The 16,640-nt window shown below is 33.8% G+C and overlaps 1 non-coding gene and 2 pseudogenes across 1 annotated transcript; 1 reads left to right on the top strand and 2 right to left on the bottom strand.

Moving 5' to 3' along the window:
* Positions 1–5,375: 5,375 nt before the first annotated feature.
* On the top strand, positions 5,376–5,457 carry TRNAS-GCU. Its single transcript has one exon. It is a non-coding gene; the product is annotated as a tRNA-Ser (tRNA).
* Positions 5,458–6,184: 727 nt separating this feature from the next.
* LOC110736144 lies at positions 6,185–10,064 on the bottom strand (annotated as a pseudogene).
* Positions 10,065–10,153: 89 nt separating this feature from the next.
* On the bottom strand, positions 10,154–13,182 carry LOC110736143 (annotated as a pseudogene).
* Between the last annotated feature and the right edge of the window lie 3,458 nt (positions 13,183–16,640).

The following is a 16,640-nucleotide window of genomic DNA, read 5'->3' as shown; positions in this document are numbered from 1 at the left end:
TTCCTCATGATCTCATTACTTATCATTAGTTTTTTTGTTGTAAAAACGAGCCACAACAGCCCATAAGGATAAATGATATAAACGAAATTTAATTTCAGGTTTTGAATATCATTCTTTAAGACTTTAAATAGATAAGCTAAACTAGTTGATCATCCACATTATTACTATCAAGACACCTATACATAAAACATACATTGCACCGGAGAAAAAGGAGAAAGAAAAAAAAAAAAAACTTTCACCTACGAAATTGGGTAAGTTGTTTTTGTATGTCTTTCCATTTTGACTATCCGATTTATTAATAAATATAACTTATTTATTTCTTACATTGAATCAAATAATATCTTAGTACTAATAAATTATATAAATCAATCATGGGTTTCAATTATTAGTTTAAGCTTTTGATTTAGTTGATCCATTAACTTAATATCAAGAGTCAGTAGTATGACACAGCAAAGATCACGTATTCAAATTCTATCCACCCTCCACTTTCAATTGGGAATGAGAGGGCTCATGCCGCGTCCACACTTCAAGCTCAAAGGGTTCTCATGTAAGAGGGCGTGATAGAGTATATAAACCAATTATCGACTTCAACGAACCATTAGCTTAAGCTTTTAGTTAAGTTGATCCTTTATTTAACGGACGACACTGACAATTGATCTATGCATGTATAACTCACCTTGAAATTTCCATTCCATGCTCAATGACAAGAGCATGCACTAACTAACGAGACTGTATGTTTGCTCAAACGTGCATGGTATATGCTCATAAATAGTAATTAGGGTTCAAATGCATACAAAAATGCACTGTTTAAAAGCAACTTAATTAAGCTAATAACCTCAGAAGTCAAGGGTCTATATCTAACTCTATCAATAGACGCATAAAACTTTATATCAAAAGTTACAATCCAGTGATTTTTAATACTTTTTTCGAGAAGCCTTTCATTATAATTTATAATTTGTTGGTCGAAATAATATCACATGACCATGCCATTGATCATATATTCATATTCAATGTTTTAATTCAAATCTTGAGAACCTAGAAGTATATACTAATAAGTACGAGTGTATATATAATTACAATACATAAACTCTAAATTGTACCAATAATGCTGATATCCAAATTATTTTCTTAAATTATTGTTTTTATTTATATATAATTAAATTTGTTATGAAAGATAATACTTCATAATAAAATTAGAAAGTTAGTAAAATTACATTTACTCTTCATATGAGATACATAAGGTAATTATGGATATAAACAATCTTATGAAATATTCATTTAATTCCTAAAAATCAATTGTGTCACAATTAAGATATACGGGTACGATTCACGTATTATCAAAGTAAAATCAGAGATTCATAATCTGTATTGCATGAAATTGACAGATGTGTATTTACTCAATTCGTACAACTAATACTTTTAAATAATAATATAGATACGGGCGTATGAAATTAATTAGGCCTATGAAATTAATTAATTAAGAGAGAAAATTGATAAAGTAATATCATTATCTAAGCCATGTGCAACCAATTTAGAAACAACCAATTATACTTTCACTTGGACAAGATCAACAGGTCTTCCATCTTTTCCGAATCCAAAGGGACCCTTTATTTCCTTCTCATACATGATAACATTTTTCCAATAATTTAATTAATTTATACCTAAAAAGTATTTGGATAAATACTTTGGTTAATTAATTTGTAATTAGGTTATACAATACAAGTAAGACTTTGCAAATTGCATAACATACATGTTGGGTTGCATGTGAGGCTTGCGTAGGTCTTGATTACTCATTCTTGGTAAAACACCTATCTTGCAAAAATAACTATTAAGGTCTTAATCTATTCCTGTTAAATCATATCATTTACATTATATATAATTAGTTTATTTAACTTGCGCCTTTTCTTGCATGTGTTGAAATCATTGATTTTTTGGAACCATCCTTAAAGTCATGCATCTATAACTAGTATCTTTCAATGATTTTTTTTATCATGGTGTGTCAAATTTTAGTATATGATGGTTTCTAAGCAGAAGCTTAATCAAGTGTAAGAAATTTATCACCTATAGAGGAATGTACAATTCGTATATTAAGGGTATTTTTTGCGAGACATACATATAATGGGATGATTTAATTTGTCACAATTATATTGTACAATGATATATAACAAATTTATCGTATTGGTGTACATACAATGATAACAAATGGATGTCAACTACTTTGTATTTTAGCTGTTGGAGTTTTGGGGTAATATGTAGATCTCAAGGCTGGAGTATCATTTAGTCCATATTGTATGTCATGGTTCTTTTATGACTCTTTATGTTAAAAAAACAAAAAACAAAAAAAAAATTAAAAAAAATAAAAAATAAAAACTTTTTTTTTTGTTGACTGAAGATATGAATCTCATAGTGTTAAAATAGAATTTGGAGTACGTGGACTATATACATTATGTTGGAAACCTATTTCGTCGGTATTTTAACCAACCTAGCTAGTGATGATTAACTTTTTTTTTTTACTTGTGTAATTATATTTTTTTTTTTTTAAAAAAAACGCCCTATGTAAAATGTGTAAATAACAAACTACTCCGTATGTGTGTGTTCAATACATGCTTATACTCTCACAAAAAAAATCAACGAAAACCCTAAATTTTGTTGAATTTTGTGTACTCGTAGTTAATAAATAATAAAAGTGTTAATGCGAATATTATGAGAAGTTAATATAAAAGGGGAGCAAAACGGACCAACCAAACCAGAAATTCAGGGAGTAGATCATTGTCATTCCTCGGAAGGCGACAATACATTCAAAAATCTTAGTTAGAGTTTGTGGTTTGCATGTTGTGGGTGGTCAAAGTGACAAGATTATTAACACAGGAATTTCATTGATTTCATAAAAATGATACCCAATAAATAAAAACACTCCCTTTTTAATAAAGGAAAAGGACCAAATTCAAGTAAGAACAAGACTAGTCTAAGTTGGAGTTGAAAAGATGTACACAATAATATGATTGCTTTTTGCTATTTGGCTCCTTATATTTTATATACTCTATCCATTTTACTAAGTTTGTCTCATTTTATTTTATTTGACAATTTCATTAAATTAGCCATATAATAACCATCATTAAATCATTAAGGACAAATAAAGAGTGATGGAATATAAACATCGATACTGAATTAACTTCAATCACCGGATTAAGTTTTTGGTTGATTCTTCTGATATTAAAATTCACCGTGACAAAGTCATACTCCTTTCTAATATAGTACTAAATATTAAGTAAAATAAGGTCATGTTGCATCCTCACTTCAAGCTTAATAATTGACTTATGTATCGATCATGCCCACATCCTTTTCTCTGAACAAATTCGATCTTATATGATCAAACAAATTCATTTAGGACAATCTTAGTGAAACGGATTTAGTACATATTTGGTATACATGTCTCATAGTATAGTTGTTGGACTTAGCTATACTCCCATGTAATAAGGAAATTGCCTTTTTGACTGTCTCTTTGAACCTTTTTCTAGACCTAACCTTTTCACGTACTACCAAAATTCTTTCGATATCTTAGCTTATTAATCTATCTACTACCTTGGGAATTGCTCTTTCTCTCATGTAAGGCATTTGCACAAAGGAGAAAAGCATTTGGCTTTTGGAAATTTTTAAATTACTCTCATCATTAAACAAAGTGTACCTTTCTATGTGCCATTCGATCTTTCTTGTGCAAGACACTAAGATTTAAATTTTGTTGCTAGCATTGTTTACATATGGATCCATAAATTGATCCGTATTCAATTATTTTTTTCTGAATCACTTGAATAATCTAAATTGTATACATGTAAAGCTACTTACTTGAATTTGATACAAATCTAGCTACCCTAATTGACTTACTATAATAAGGTAATTGGCAATTTATTTCAATAAAATTTGACCAAAATCTGACCAAATAGGATTCAAAATTGACAAAATGACTTGTTATAGGATTGTAACAAACTGATCAGAATTATATGAGCTAACATATTTGCCATTTCCATTTAGGATATACGTTTGATTCACCTTATTTGTAATAAGTATTATTCATTTATGTTAAGATCAAGATAGATCTATCAAGCCATATAAAAAGCTTTAGATTTGATCATACCGAAAAAATTTAAACTAAACCAAACCTAATGAAAAATATTTTATGTACGAAAAGAAAATTAAGTGCATATTTTACTTCCATAATCACCTAATGATCGAATATGCATGATTTGAAATGCTACTGTGAAACATTTGGACAATGCTTTCATAGTTTCATGTATTGCAAAACTCAATAAAATTAGTAACACTACATATGCAAAGCGTTCTAAAATGGTTATGTTTTAGGCGGTTAGGCCCAAAGTGCAGGAGTACGCAAGCCCAATTTGCATACCTCCATCATTCAAACCTTTTTCATTGTTTTTTATCCAATAAATCAATACTTTCTCCATTCTTTTTTACTTGACCAGCTTAGATTTTTGCACTATTCATCGCCCCTCTTTTTGAACGTCTTTTATACATTATATATGTAAGAAAAAACATATTCATATGAGCTCTCGTTAGAATTGTCTCAATAAATGCTATCATAATACATAACTTTTATAATTTTTACTATTGAAAATTAAAGTTATTAATGGTTAAAGTTTTGCATTGACAATCGTGATAAATAAAATAGGTCAAGTTAAAAAAAACAGAGGATGTATACTATAGCTTGTACATGTCCACATCCACTAAAGTGCAAGCTACTCCCTCCGTCCATAAATTAGAAGCTTATTTCCCATTTTTTTAAATATGCATGTGGGGTTAGAGAGAGATAGAGAGAAAGAAAAAGTGGTTAAGAATTATTGAAGAGATAGCTAGAGAAAGTGTTGGAAATTGTCAAAAGTACAAAAAAGAAAAAGAAAAAAAAAATGACAAATCATCAAAATAGGGTAATATTGTCAAAAAGTACAACATATATTATAGAAACAAGCTTCTAATTTTGAGTACCCCAAAAAGGAATATAGGCTTCTAATTTAGGGACGGAGGGAGTAGTATATTTGAGTCGACAAGCCGCACTATAAGGCCTTGATCACTTCACCTTAAAAAAAATAATACTCTGTAAAAATAATTTCAGTTCAGTGTTCAATTGAAAAAAACCCAGTAACTTCAAAGAGTAAATATTACAGAGAACCAGTAAAAATAATTTCAAATCATTAAAAGTAATTTAAGTTCAGCAAAAATAATTTCAATTCGATAAAAATAAGGTGAAGTGAACAGGGCCTAATTCTAAATTTGTTGTTTAATTCAACTCACTTTCCATTGAGACATAAAAGCTAAGAACAATGGATAAATATATCTAATCCCTAAACAACTCAACGATAAGAGACGCTTTGGCCGAGTGGTTAAGGCGTGTGCCTGCTAAGTACATGGGGTTTCCCCGCGAGAGTTGGAATCTCTCAGGCGTCGTTTTTTTTCTTCTCATTTTTCTTTTTTTTTTTTTTTTTTTTTTTTTTTTTTTTTTTTTTTTTTTTGGCGAACAAATTCGTTGTTGGCGCCAATTGCTTCCTTTACCTTGGATTCATAACAGAGGACAGACAAAATTCTCAGCAACCTGGGCTTCGGATTTCGGAACACTTGCATAAGGTAATAATTTTACTCCAATTTCATGTTTTTTCATCATTTTTAAACCCTAATTTTGTGGCGTTTGATTGTTGTTGATTATTACATTTAAACTTTTAATTGATTGTTCGTGATTGCGTTTAATTATAGTAGCTAATGTTAATTTGAGTTTAGTTTGTGGAATTGAATTCTGTTTAATCGTACTTAGCTTCACTTAATTTTGTAATTTGATTAGGGTTTACTGAGTTTATTTGATGGTAGTTTTTGAGGTTGTTTTGTGATCATGGATTGATTTCTAGGTTATTGTTTGAAGATGACAATTTATTGTGATTATAAATTATTCTAATAGTTATTGTTTTGCTGAATATAATGTACTACCTCTATCCCAATTTACATGCGCAATAACAATTTATACAAGATTTTACGCAAGTGAACAAGTAGAGAAAAAAAATTATTAAAAGGAAATGGAACATCCCTGATAGGATAATGAGGCAAATAAATTGAGACGGGTTAGTGTTCCTGTGAAAACAGACGATGTAATAACTAAAAAATTTAACATTTTGTTGGAAAACTATGTAATGCACATGCCACACCACACTACTGTAATAAAAAAACAAGACAGAATTTTGTTATTATACACCCTTTCCTCTGCTTAATCAAAATAAACAAAACCAAATTGATAGGAACACTTTTAGCCATGAAGATTAAGACATATCTAAGAGGTAGCATATACTTTTGAAGTTGGACAAGGAGGGGCAGGAACTTCAACAAGACCTTCGAGCATCTGTATGACTGTTCTCATGCTTGGTCGGAGAATTGGATCATCTTGGATACACCAAAGGGCACGCTTTACAAACCTCTTCAATTGTGTTCTGTCATTAATCGCCTCCATGTCATCATTAACAAGTAAATTTAATCTGTTAGATACGTAGCAATCAAATGCCCAATTTGTCAATATGGCGGCTTCCTCTTCAATGAGATCCATGCATACATTTTTTTCGACAACTTATCATCTCCAGCAAAATAACCCCAAAGCTATACACATCTACCTTCACTGTGATTGGTTTGTTCTTGAACCATTCAGGAGCAACATACCCTTTGGTCCCTCTGATTGCTGTAGTTGTATGGGTTTGGTTTTGAGCCAAAAGTTTTGCTATCCCAAAATCAGAAATAAGTGCATTCTGATGATCATCTAGAAGTATGTTTTGGGGCTTTATATCACAATGAATGATCTGGGTGCTGCACTCCTCGTGCAAGTACAGTAGGCCCCTGGCAATTCCTTCACAAATTTGAATCCTTGATACCCACCTCGGCCTCTGATCACTGAATAAGTAATCTGCTAAGCTACCATTTCTCATATATTCATAGACTAACAGCCGCTGATCATTTTCCTTGCAAAATCCAACAAGTCGAACTAGATTCTTGTGATGGGCCTTGCCAATCACATTTACTTCAGTTTTAAACTCCGTATCAGCACTATTAGATACTCTATTCAACTTCTTAACAGCAACAAAAATTGGGGATCCTTCTGCTGTAATCATGCTTTTGCAAACAACCCCAAAAGCCCCTCTTCCTAACTCTTCCTTGAATCCATCAGTTGCTTCTTCAAGAGCTTTGTAGCTAAAGCAATGGACATTATTGTACTCCTCATGAGGTTGTTCAACACTTCTAAGTAGCTTCTTATGGTAGATGAAGAAAATTGCCAAAATTAATAAAGCAATATTAAAGAAAACAGAGCCACCTAATAGAATTGAAACCACAGTATTCAGCTTGCTTTTTGCACCTGGGATGAGTGGGACAGTGGAGTATGTGCCGTTGCCTACCTTCAGCCAAGCTGTCTCGTTGACATCACTGCCATGATCTCCTAAGAACGGTGGTGAATACTTGCAACAGGTTTCCGTAAGCCAGGTTGCAACAGCACAGAAGCGGTCACCAAGACAAGAACTCTTGCATTGTTCTTCAGTGATACCTTAAAACCTTTTGTCACATCCATTAAACCTACTGTTTTGAAGTGACACTAGATTATATTCAACAAAGACGGCACCCTTTCCATCATCTTCCCAAAGCTCAAAGTCTGGTTTGCAGCTGCCATACTTGTTATTTGGATCTATCGGAGAATAATTAGAAAGGCAATTACAGCTGACACTTTGAGCCATTTTATCACAACTACAAATACTGTTATACCCACACCCTACAGAGCAGATCTTACCTGGTTGTGAATACATCTTGGACCAGCCAACTTTATCATTTTTTGTAAAATTTCTTGGGTGATAATACCATGTAAGCACTCCATAATAATTCAGAGTTGCTCTCTGATAATTATCTCTGGCATACTACACCTATATTATCTGGGATGAAATTATACAACATGGTGCCATTTTCTGCCACTATGTACATATGCCCTGACTCATTATAGATCAATTGCTTACCTTGATTTGGAGGACTCCAAGTGTTACTAGCATAGTAAGGCTGAGCATCGGCCCAGTAAATAGTTGGATCCATTACATTAAATACCACATTCCCATCTCCTTGCAGGCGCAGTTGGAACCTGCCTTTGGTGAAATTAGTATCAGCCCCTTCTAGGTTTATAATTTGGGTAGGCAGCAAAGTGTCTGTTGGATGAGCAAAGCTCTGCCAAATTGGATTGTTATTGCTGCTACTTGTGAGGATAAAATTCCCGGTATCATTCATGAAGGCACTGCTAATAGCATTGGTACCATTTAAATCAGAAGAGGTATTCCATAGGTTAGAGCCTTGAGGATCACTGAGTATTAGATCCTCATTAGCATCTAATGTAACAGTTGATCCTTGGGGAACAGGATTACCATTATTTGCATACCAGACAATTTTGTCTGGGATCTTGGCATACCAGATAGCAAGCAAGAAGAGATTAGTGTGGTTGAGAAATTGATGAAAGCCAAAGGCGAAATTGCCTGAAGGCGAAAGCCATGAAGATTCATTGATGGTAGCTGTGAGAGATTGGCCAACTAGTATATTGCCTCTAGTTTAAGCTGAAATAGATGATGTTAATAGGAGGATAAGTGCTGTAAAGAAGGAAAAGATGCAAGAAAGAGGCTTAGCCATTGCTAGAAAAAGGGATTTTTTTATTTTGAGGGAAGAATTTTATTAGCAATAGACATATATTGTGAACCAGAAAAGGCTGGTTGCTAAATAAAGGTACAAGGACAACTTATGTCCAGAAAAATCAACCGAGTCTTCTCTATCTTTGTTATGAGGTGCAAGGAATGTTGAATAGTCTAAGGCTACTCAAAAATCTGGTCATACTTTACACTATACTATGTTTGAGTGATGTCAATTGAATATTATCACGCTGTCTAGAATTTATGGTGACGATGAGTTGTTGATAGTGTAATTCAAACTAATGAGATGACTGAATTCGGATAGAGGAAGTATTGGAGCGGTGGTTAAACTCGTGGGCATGGTATTGCATAATTTTGCCACCGTGCCTTCTTATGTTAATTTTAAAAAAAAAGTACCGAAAAAGATAGAGCCCGTAGTGATGAACATTTTTTTAGATTGCGATTACTAATTACTGTACTAGTTATAAGTGCCGTGAAATAGCATGTGATTATATGTGATTCATATGGTCATAACACAAAAATAAAGTCTACCCCTTCCCACACGATGTGTATTGTTGTTGGTTTGAAAAAATCTGCCGTGTGTTTTACAATTGTACACCTCTCATGGAAAGAACTCAGCTTAGAAACTCTTGTTTCTGTTTGTATTTTTTGTATGGAAGAGTTTTCTTTTTATTTAGTAAAATCATTGACATTGTTTTCTATGTGTAAAGGTGAATTATCTTTGATTTTGAATTGCTTGGTGTTGGTGGTCCAAGTTAGGGCTATTCCATATTGTGACATTTTTGCTGTCTTTATGGTACCGTCAATAACGTTACCCATTTGTCACACAAAGTCATTACTTTCCTTTTCGGTCTTTCATCTACAAACCTCTGTTTACTTATATGATCTACTGAATGGTGATGTTATATACAGTGTATATATATACATATATTTTTATTTATTTTTTTTGAGAAGAGAGGGGGGGGGGGGTATATACCCTGTATGAAATTTGAGCTTCTGCAGCATTAGGACTTTTTTGTTTCATTCTAAGTTTGAGTGTTGATACTTGATAGACATGGACAGGTCTAAAATTTTAGATTGAAACAGCTCACAGTCTGAAACTCTGAATACTTTGTATTAAACTTCGTATTAAACTTATTTGAATTCTTCAAATACATAAAGTACAACTAGTTTGAGTTTATACCTTGTTCTTATCAGGCAAATGTTTCTAACATTCTGTGCTTTGATCGCTATATGTAAATCATACTAACTTGAATCTTCATTTTCCAAAACAAGTACTAATCAATTTACAATTATTCATATGGATCGTATACTATGATTATGCAAAAATGGACAAGCCAACAAATCTGTCAACACTATCAAGAGCTTCAAGCCATGATTCCGTGAAGAAATCTTTGTGATGGGTGAACAAAATAAAGGTATGTAGCCTTTCTTCTTCTGTATAGTTCATAATTTTCACTTCATTTATGCTAAGTGTGGGCTATGTCAAATATTTTATGTAGTGTAGCGTAAACATTAAACAAAGCAAAAATAACCAGAATACATACTTTGAACCAAAGCAAAAATAACCAAAATACATACTTTGAACCTGGTGGTTTAGTATTTGGCAGTAGTAATAGAAAGCATGGTTGGGAAAGGAGGTTTAGGCACATCTGCAAGTCCTTCAAGCATATTCATGACCGTTCTCATTGTTGGACGGAGACTTGGATCTTCTTGGATACACCACAGGGCAACCATCAAAAATCTCTTCAGCCGTTGCCAGTCATCTAGTGCCTCCATGTCACCGTTAGCTAGAGAATCTAATGTGTTAGACTGGTAGCAATCAAAAGCCCAATCTGTCAAAATTGCACCTTCCTCCTGGATGAGCTCCATGCATACACTTCTCCGACAGCTTATGATCTCCAACAAGAGGACCCCGAAGCTATACACATCTACCTTCACTGTGATTGGCTTGTTCCTAAACCATTCAGGGGCAACATATCCTTTGGTCCCTCTGATTGCAGTGTTTGTATGGGTTTGGTTTAGTACCAAAAGCTTTGCTAACCCAAAATCAGCAATGCGAGCATTGAGATTGTCATCTAGAAGTATGTTCTGGGGCTTTATATCACAATGTATGATCTGGGTGCTGCATTCCTCGTGTAAATACAAGAGTCCTCTTGCAATGCCTAAAGCTATTTGAATCCTTGCTACCCAGCTTGGCCTCAAATCACCAAAAAGGTAGTCTGCTAAGGTACCATTGCTCATATATTCATATACCAATAGCCGCTGATCTCCTTCTTTGCAAAATCCCACTAGTCGTACTAGATTTTTGTGATGAGTCTGGCTTATTCCATTCACTTCAGTTCTGAATTCCTTGTCAGCATCGTCAGATATTCGATCCAATTTCTTAACAGCAACACAAATTGGAGGACCTACTGTGGCTATCATGCCCTTGTAAACAACCCCGAAAGCCCCTCTTCCTAACTCTTCCATGAACCCCATTGTGGCCTCTGTGAGTTCCTGGTAGCTGAAGCAATGTACATTACTGAACTCTCTCAATGTTTTTCTCTGACCCTCTTCACATGCTTTCAGTGGCTTATTATGATAGACTATGTAAATTACCAAACCAATGGTGCTTAAAAGAACAACATTAATAAACACAGAACCACCTAACAGAGCTTTAACTAAAGGTTTCACCTTGTTTTTTTGCTTTTGGAGGTAATGGAACAAAAGGGTTGAGCGGATCATTGGAAAACTTAACATTTCCTACCTTAATCCAAGTAGTCTCCTGCACTTTGGTATCTTGTCTTCCATATGACAGTGGTGCCTTCTTTTTCCAGCAAATGGGAGTATTGTTATCCTGGAAAACCACAGCAGCACAGAAGCAATCACTCAAACAAGAATTTTTGCAATCATCTTCATTGTAAGGGCCAAGCTTTTCATAATCACTGAACGGCCAATTAGTACTAGGAAGGCGTTCTAGCCTGTATTCCCCCTTAATGGAGCGCTCTGCATACCCTTCGCACTTATCTGCCTGAAAGTCGGGTTCACAGCTACCATATGTATTATTAAAATCAAGGAAGGAATAACCTGGTGGGCACTTGCATGCTGGCCTTTTATCATCACCAAGGATGCAAATGCTGTTGAACCCACAGATACCACTGCCTAATTGTGGTCCAGATTCTCCTATGCTTGTACACACGTTGTCTGGTGATGCCTGAATCATGGACCAACCATTGCTTAAGGACGTTTTGGGGATATAATACCACATCAAAACCCCATCAAAATTCAGAGTTTCTCTCTGATAATAATCTCTTGCTGGCTTTGTCTTGTTTTGCTGTAAGAGGTCATATGTTGAGCCATCTTTTCTTAGTATGTACATATACCCAGACTCATTGTAGACCAATTTTTGACCTGTATTTGGTTGTCCATTAGTGCCAGTAACATAATAAGCACCATAGGAATAACCAGATGCTAGGTCCCTGGTATTCAGAACAAGGTTTCCATCAGGGATCAAGCGCAATTGGAACCTCCCCTGTGTGAAATTAGTTTCTGATAGCCGAGAATTAACCTCCCCATTTATTTCCATAAACTGATTAGGCAGCAAGGTGTCAGTGGGATGGTTAAAGCTCTGCCAAACTGGGTCACTGCTTCTATTTTTGAGGGCTAAATTCCCAGTATCATTCATAAAACCATGGCTCACAGCATTGCCATTGGTGCTCCATATTAAATTGTTTCCTTGAGCATCACTTAAGACTAGACCTTTGTCAGCTGTTAATGTTACTTTTGATCCTTCCTGAACAGGGTTACCATCATTTGCATACCAGACTATTGTGTCGGGAATCTTTGCATACCAAATGGCAAGCAAGAAGAGACTGCTGTTGTTGGGTAATTGATGAAAGCCGAATGCAAAATCACCCGAAGGTGAAAGCCATGGAGAGTCATTGATGGTGGCTGAGAGAGATTCGTCAATGGTTATAGTGCTACTTCTCTGTGCAGCCATGGCTACTATTGGTAAGAAGATCAGTGATGTAAAGAAGGAAAAGTTGCAGGTAAAAGGTTAAGCCATTGCTAGAAAGTAGTATTATCTATTACTTGAAAATATAAAAATACTGTATGTTTTGTGAAGTATGAAAAATTGGTTGTATTCAGGAGCAAGGCTTTTTTTTTCTGCCTTATGAGTCAATTGAGTCTGCCCTATGTTATCAAGGGAAGTAAATGATTCATGACCCATGCATTTGCGTAGGTTAATGATTGCTAGTTTTACAATTGAAAGGGAACAAAGTCAAAGTAAATGATTTTTTTGTCTGGTAGAACTTTAACACGTCAATTATTGTGCTTAGTGTGGATGCTTGCTAGCTTAGTTTTAATCGTTTTAGGGTACTTCACTTGATCATTTGCTAATAAGCCTCTATTAGACAACCCTCCCCTCGTGTGAAAAAAGAAAACAGAAGTTAAAGGGAACTATGGATTTTATTTGATGGTCAAGTTTCTTTGGTACATGGGTGACTATTGCTTTCCTTTTTTTCCTTCTCTTTCAAATTCTTTGAATTGCTACTTGTTTCACTTATTAGATCAAATTATTGGCTTATACAGTGCAGTTTGGTATGGCGCATAGAGCAAGTCTACTTTGGTGGCGTCATACTTTAATTTAATCCTGCTATCACAATTGATGTGCTTTAGGAGGTCCCATACTAAGATATGACAAGTAACCACCAGAGAACATTTCAACCTAATAATAAGAGCTACTATTTCATTTTGGATTTTATTGTCACATTGATGAGATGATCTATACGACCTAATGTGATAACTACCTTAAGATGCAGGTATTAGACATCTACTTCTATATCTATTTACATGTATTATTAGTGCTAGCATATGAAGTATAAATGGTTTAAAATATAAAAATATAAAAATAAAAACTTGGTTAAAATCAAAGTTTTAGTTTAAAAGCAACAGTTTATTAGAAATAACAGAATTTTGCTGGATGTAAATGGCACTCAAAGATGTAGGGAGTGCAATTCCTTACCTACCCTTTAGAAGAAAGTTCGTGATATAAATAGTCCAGTTAGTGTCAACTTTCTTAGATTTAGCTTCACACATTTGATCAATGTATTATACAAGTAGAATATTACAATAATGGTTTGCTGTGGAATGCTTTTAGTTGACCACATTCAGATTAATCATATCAGATGATATAAAGGAAACAGTTAGGGAACATTATCTTTTTTATAATTGTTCTATTCCCTCTGTTCGTATTTGAATGAACAATTTTGAATTGTTCAGAGTTAAAGCCTGTGTCTGTTGATTGTTAATAGCTAAAACGATCGTTGATGCCGAAATGCAGATAAGGATGTTCATTGTTCAAAATAATTAGGAATCACTTGTCCTTTGCTGGCAGCCTGATCTTTTCGGAACTCCATTGTGTTTGCTGGTTGGAGTGACAAGATTTTGGTAGCCAATTACAAGACTTAAAGCTTCCATGGGATTTTAACAGATCATTGAGGCAACCAGTTGCTTTTAGAGCTTCCGTGGTTTTTGCCTGAAGCCATGGCAGCAATTTCAGGGGTGTTCGCCTTGTTAGGAGACTATTATCAAAATTTGGAGCTCCAATGTGATGCTATGAAGGTTAAGAAGGTAAAAAATAAAAAAATAATAAAAAAAATTATATACACCCGGTGCATGGTATATCTATGATTATTTTCTGCTTAATATTAACCTTGGATGCACCTACCTCTATGTGCACCTGAGTGTATAAAAAGGTTCTATTAGAATTGTTACAAGGAGTGATGCCAAGACACCAACACAACTTTTAGTTTTGTGTCTTTTTATTGTGTCTCAAAATAGAGACATCAAAAGGATTGGAAATATAGTTGCTCAAATAGAGATTAGTTGAGCCTGTGAACTCTTTTCAATTGATAGATCTTTATTGTGTTAATTTTGTTTTAATTTTTTAAATATAGCCCCTTAATCCTAACCTTTACCTCTATGAATTTTCCCCCAAATTTTCCTTAAAAGCACCAATTCTATATATATATATATATATATATATATATATATATATATATATATATATATATATATATATATATATATATATATATATATATATATATACTATCTCCGTTAACAATTATTTGCAACGATTTGACATAAAGTAGAGAGGAAAAATGTCCCATCGTTGCAAATAACCGTTAACGGAGGTAGTATATATATATATATATATATATATATATATATATATATATATATATATATATATATATATATATATATATATATATATATATATATATATATATATATATATATATATATATATATATAATGCATTGTAATGTCATACAATAAATTTGTAATAGTATACGCAATAATACAATACATGCATAGTTACTTAAGTCGTCCTTCCCTAACACCCTGAATTCTTTTGGATTGATAGATCTTGATTGTGTTATTGTGATTTATTATTGCATCAAAATGGGAAAATTATGGAAAATAAAATAAAATAAAGTGTGCTATATCCTTGTTCACAAACATGAGATGAGATGAAGCTTCATTCCATAATGAGGTTACAAATACATTTCTTATCTTGAGACTGTATGTAAATCTATAACTAATACTAAAACAACAACGGTTGATATCATCTATTTTTCCAAATTGTACACATGTCAGCTTCTCCTTCAATTTTTTTTTCTGCCTAAACTCTTTTTTTTCTCTTAGTAGATATAGCTAATCTTAAGGAAAGCAAATATTAACCCTGTATATATGTGATTACTCCATCTAATTACAAAGTCCACTAAATTTTGTTGTAGATACGAATTTTCTTTTGTTTATATTATTTTAATTTTTGTAGTTTGATTTATGTTAACACGAACTATTGGGTGCGGACGTCCGCACCCAATTGTTTATGCGGGCAGTGCGGCACAACTCTCCTTCTTATCTTCCTTTCTCTTTTTATCTCCTCTGCTCCTCTTTTTTCCAGATCAAAATCGAAATCAAAATCAGAAATTCACATCAATTGCATAACACATTCATAATTAATCCAAGGGGGTATTTGTTTCGAAATTTGCTATTGAATCGAAAGGGGGACATGGCGGAGAAGGAGGTGGCGGCGATGGCGGAGGAAAGAAATGCGATCCTTGAGGATGTGGTGGTTGGTGGGTTCGGTGGTTGGTGATTTGCGACTGGTTGGTTCGGTGGTTGGTGGTGCTATGGTTGGTGGGTTCGGTGATCGGCAGCTGGTGATGCGGTGGAGGAGGAAATTAGGGGGAAGTGAAGAATGAATGAAGGAGAAGGAGTGAGGGGATTTGTGAGGATTTGTCTAACTAACAGATTTGTCCCCATTCTCATGTGAAAGAGAGAGAAAGAAAGAGAGGAAGAGGGGAAAGAGGAGAGAGAAGGAAATAAAAATAGTGTATATAGATGTTAATCATATTAGACAACAAATGATGCATATCAGCCAATAAAAATATCATATTACTCAATTGATGTTTGATATCAGTCAATATTAGGGACATATCAAACATTAATAAAAACGTATCAGCCAACAAAAAGAACCTATCAGCCAACAAAAGATACATATCAGCCAACAAGAGAAATATATCAGCCAACGAAAGGTACTTATCAGCTAAGAGACGGAACATATCGACCAACTTATGAAGCATATCAGTCAACAAAAGGATGAAATCAGCAAACAAAAACAACAGGTAAGCCAACAAAATAAACATATAAGCTAACAAAATGAAACATATAAGCAAACATTAAAATATAGATATCAGCCAACAAAATAAATATATCAGCCAACTGAAGAAACATATGAGCCAAATGATGTCTGATATGAGCCAAAAAAAAAAATCTATCAGCCAATAAAAGGAATATATTAGCCAACACAAAAACCATATCAGCCAACAAATGAAACATATCAGTCAACACATGAAACATATCAGCCAA

This window comes from Chenopodium quinoa, unplaced genomic scaffold (assembly GCF_001683475.1).
Source record: "Chenopodium quinoa cultivar QQ74 unplaced genomic scaffold, ASM168347v1, whole genome shotgun sequence".
Lineage (NCBI taxonomy): Eukaryota > Viridiplantae > Streptophyta > Magnoliopsida > Caryophyllales > Amaranthaceae > Chenopodium > Chenopodium quinoa.
This window is presented reverse-complemented; position numbering and strand designations above follow the sequence as displayed.